A 5,231-nucleotide genomic window follows, 5' to 3' on the forward strand; every position below is an offset into this window, starting at 1 on the left:
GAACGAAGTGGGGAAAGTCACAGTAATCGCCCGAAACCAAAATCCGCGAGATGGAAATCACTACTGCCTATCCCTGCCACGCAAAGCCTATATGCTGGATTTCTATAGGTTTCGATAGGGGTAGGTTTGTAATTTCACCCAAACGTGATGTAACCGCCTCTCACCCGGATTCATACACGGTGGGCGCCAAAACATAGTGTGTCCTCAGCCGAAATCGACTCCCTCCCCGATTCATATTCATACACGGTGGGCGCCAAAAACAAACTCTCGTCGGCAAATATTTGGTGTATGCGAGATTACCATCCTATCCCCAACCGACTAGTGTTGCTGTGATGTAGTAGAAATTTGAAACGGGGGCTAAGTTTGTAAATTTCCTCGCATTTGAGTCAAGCGCGCCCTGAATACATGGTTCCCCCCTTCCTCTCTACCTCCCTTTTCCCCATTCGTACTCCGTGGGCGCCAAAACACCCTCTCCACCCCACCCTCCTCCGTCCGCCGCCGTCCGCCACCCCATCCACCGCCGTCCTCCTCCACCATGCCGGAGCTGATACCCCGACGCCGCCGGCCATTACAAGAGATCGACCTCTCTCATCCATGGCTTCAGACCGGGATCCTTGCATCCCATCCTCTCGCTTCATCCCCGCCGTCGTCCACCTTGTCGGCGCCGCTCCTACGACTGTCTCGTCCACCGCGCCCCGCCGCCACCGTCTACCCTCCTAGATCTGATTCCACGCCGCCGACAGCCATCGCTATAGCAGCACCATCAGATTCTCAGCAGATGCGTACACGGCGCCGCACCAGAGGCTGTACTCTTTCGTATCTGCTCAACTTATTTATCACAGCAAGAAAATAGATCGCCACTGCTTTACTCTGATTTCTTGTCTTGGTTGTGAAGTTGCCTTTGTCCGGTTTGCACCTTCTGATCCGCCATGGCACGCTCAACACCATACTCGCAATGCTTATGGTTTTCCCCTTTTATATTCCACACTAGTTAAATCACAGTAGACTAAATTTCAAAATCGGGTCAGTCGATTTTTCAGAGCTCGCCGGAGTTCGCCGGTGTGATCGAAGGGGCTCGGGTGGGGACGGTGGTTGTGGGGGCGGTGGTGGGGCCTCATCGAACGAAGAAAACTCGACGTAGGTGGGGGCGGGGGTGGGGGTGGCGGAGGAACACAGGCGGTGGGGCCGGTGGTTCGGCCGGTGGCCCGTGCAGTGTTCTGTATGGGAAGCAGAGTATGTTCTTTGTCAGGAAGGGGAGTAGGGACATCTGCAGTCAACAGCTGATAGAGTTGGCCTGTACGTGATCGATAGGCTTTCAATTACTAGCGGCAATACAACACCATAATTTCCAGCCAGTTCCACTTTCCCGATTTATATATCTTGGTTATGGTGTACCCCTATTATGTACACTATGGGGCTGTTTGGTTTGTGATTAACTTTGCCAAAGATTGCCACACCTAAGGTTAGGCAAGTTTGACCAACTTAGGTGAGTGTTTCGTTCAAGCCACATCTTAGGCAAGCCACACTTGGACCCCACATGGCATACACACAAAAAGTGTGGCAAGATTCCCTTAGGCTTGCCAACTTGTGGCTCTCATTTTGATGAACTAACCTTAGTCAAGTTTGGCAAAAATGTGTGGCAAAGTGTGGCAATGCTATTCCTAAAACCAAACAGCTCCTATGATCTGCCTAGTTGCTGTGTGCTCTTGTTATCATGGTTTGGCAATAAACTCTCTATACGGTACATTATTAACCTATCATCTGCCAGCTATCCTTACTTCTAGAGCCTATTTTTTGTGTACTTGTGCCAGATTATATAAATGCACGCACCATATTATAGCACACATGAGCTCTCTCATCAGAATCCAGTGATAGCACACAAGTGTTTACAGGGGCGCCCCTATATTAGAATATCATCTGCATTACAAAGATAATCTCACAACTATTTATGTTTTCATGGTTATCAAATATTATACGCAATTACAGTGAATATCAGAATCCGCGCATCAGAAGAATATTGTGGAACATTGCAATGACTTACAAAATTGGCAGCAAGGCATTGAGTGCCATTCTGGAAGCAATGAAACTCGTACGCTCCCCACCTGTTGATTCTTATTCAGAATATCATCCTAATGACTATTCTAACCTCGAGGAGTCAAAGGCAGATGGCCTGTCCTGTTCACCCATCAAGGTGCATGTTCTAATTTGGCAAGGTTTTATTGATTGCACGTATCTTGCATATGTTGTCTTGCATTTCTTCTACTTTGTTGCATCGCCATCTGCTTAGTTTACTCATCATATATGTCGAGATGCCATGCCCATCCATTATCAATACATATTCCATCTGTCATCATACCATGTTTTCCACTCAAATGTTGTTCTTGTGCATCAGACATCAAAAAGGAAGAGGGTGATTGCCGAACTTGAAGGAGCACCAGCAAAGTCCTTGAAAAACGTGGTGGTGCCGGAGAAATCAGACAGCACCCCACTTATATTGGTTGTACAACCAGTGACACAAAACGTAGTACCGACTCCAGCAGACTGTACCCATACTTCACTGGCCACACCACTAGCCCCACCACACAGGACCTGCACTCCAGCAAAAGGTATACCGATTTCATTTGCCATAGCACCAGCTGTACCACATAAAAATCCCACTCCAGCAAAAAGTACAGCAAGTCCACCGGCCGAAGACCTATCCCAACTGCAGAGATGGCCAATTCCTGTAGATTGGAACCCCATTCCATTTATTCCCAGTTTAAAAGACAATGCTTTCAATGTTGTTAGGGACTACGTGCATATATTCCCATCATGGGGAAATTATTGTGAAGACAAACACCATTTTCACATCTTCCTGTCCAACTTATGTGTAAGTACTATTATTCATGGCTATTATTTTCCTATTTTCTGCTGATTGAACACATCAATGATTTACATTACATTGTTGTAACTAGGCAAGGGTCAATCTGTATAGTCATGACGAGCAAAGCTTGCTTGTGCTTTTCAAGGAAGCATTGCAGCAGTATCGTTGTTACCTGAGGAAATCACACTTTGATGGCAAGTCTATAAACGAATTTCCGGTGAAATCTCCTGTGCTAAATTTAGAAGACATTGAATGGAAAAACCTTGTTATGCACTGGTCTCGTTCCCAGGATGAGGTACTGTCTATGAAATCACATGACAATTTGAACTTCTACTTTTCCGCATGTGCCTTACGGATCTTTTTTGCAGGAAATCTGCTCGAAGAAGAATTCTGGTTTGACAAGAACGACAGGATATCGCAAATATGCTGCCCGCTGCTTTGCTCTTGTTAGTACCTGTTGTCCTGTATCACTGTACTTGCATACATACATGGTTCATTATGTGACAGCAGTATTGTAACACCCCGGATGTGACTTTCCCAATTTGTACTCCAACTCTTGCCGTTTCCGGCGTTAAGTTATTTTATCTTCTCGGGTTCGGGTTTTTTTGTCTCTGTGTGTTGTTGTTGTTGTTGTTGTCATGCATCTCATATCATGTCATCATGTGCATTGCATTTGCATACGTGTTCGTCTCATGCATTCGAGCATTTTCCCCATTGTCCGTTTTGCATTCCGGCGCTTCGTTCTCCTCCGGTGGTCATTTCTAGCCTTCTTTCGTGTGTGGGGATTAAACATTTCCGGATTGGACCGAGACTTGCCAAGCGGCCTTGGTTTACTATCGGTAGACCGCCTATCAAGTTTCGTATCATTCGGACTTCGTTTGATACTCCAACGGTTAACCGAGGGACCGAAAAGGCATCGTGTGTGTTGCAGCCCAACACCCCTCCATTTTTGCCCAAAACCCACCAAAACCTTCTCCATCATCTAGAGCGTTCGATCACGATCGCGTGGCCGAAAACCGCACCTCATTTCGACTCTCCTAGCTCCTCCTATGCCTATTTAAAGATCCCCCGAAAATCTCCTTCTCCTTCCCCCCCGAAAACCCTAGATCCACTCATCATCGCGCCCGCCGGACAAACTCCACGCCGACGGACACGTCCGAATCTCCACCCCGCCACCACGTGTTGCCACGCCGTTGGTCCGTGCCCCGCGGGACCGCATCACCGTGCCGCCAGCCGCGCGGGCCCGCCGCAGCCCAGGCCGGCCCACCCCGGCCCGTATCGCCGCCCGACCGTGGCCGCGCGCACCCGCCTCCTCGCGCCAGCTCTCCCTCGTGCCCGGCCGCCGGCGCCGCCACGTGCCATCGCCGGATCTCCGTCGCCCCGCCGCCGCAGGTCGCCGCCGCGCGCCGTCCCCGGCCCTCCTCGTCGCCCCGCGCCGCCGAGACCCTCCGCCGCCACCGCACCACGCCGCCCCGGCGTCCTCCTCTCCTCCGGTCGGCGTGCCTCGCCAAGTCCGGCGACCCCTCCATCTCCGGCGAGTTCTTGAACCCCGGCGATCCTCGATCCGTGCGCCAGATCTGGAATCGGAGCTACAGTAACCCTAGGGTTGACCCTGAATTTTTCCTAAGTCTGCATATTTTTTTGCATTCTTGTTCATGCCGTAACTCCGCATCCGTAGCTCCGATTTGGGCATATAGTATATAAAAATGTTCATCTCAGAGAGTACATCATTTAATTCCATTGCATCATCTTCATTTGAGATCATCTTCATGCCCGAAATGCTGTTAGAAGAGGGCTACTTGAGATTATTGTCAGATCTGCTACTCCATTTAGATATTTGTCATTTTTGCCATGATTATTGTGTGCATGATATGCCCATGAGCTCTACATATGTTTTGTTAAGGGTTTTGCCATCTTTCCAGAGGTGCAACCCATGTATTTTTGTGATGTGTGTGGTGACTAGCACAAGCTTGCCAAATGAGGCACTTGGTAATTCTGTTTTCAGGGACTTAGCATTTCCACTAAGTCCTTGAGCTGTTTATCTCATATGGCCATATGTTCATGTTGTTTCCTAGTGATCCGTGCCTCGTTTGAGGATGATCAGTAAGGATGTTTTGTTAATCTTGTAGTTCTCTATCCATCCATGTCTTTGTTTGCAATTATGGAGCACCCTAGTTTGAGTCAATCGAGCTCTACTTTTGCTACTTTGTGAATCTGGCCAGATTGTCAACTTGTTTGCAATTTTGCCGATGATTTTGTAGTTGATCCGTGCATGCTATGTTATTGTTCTTGCCATGTCTAGCTTGAATTTTGTGTATTCTTGATGGATGTATGCTTAGTTGGTAATGACTTGCTCCGTAGTGAGTGC

The sequence above is a fragment of the Triticum urartu genome, chromosome 1A (genome assembly GCF_056163025.1).
Source record: "Triticum urartu cultivar PI428250 chromosome 1A, HENAU_Tu73, whole genome shotgun sequence".
Classification (NCBI taxonomy): domain Eukaryota; kingdom Viridiplantae; phylum Streptophyta; class Magnoliopsida; order Poales; family Poaceae; genus Triticum; species Triticum urartu.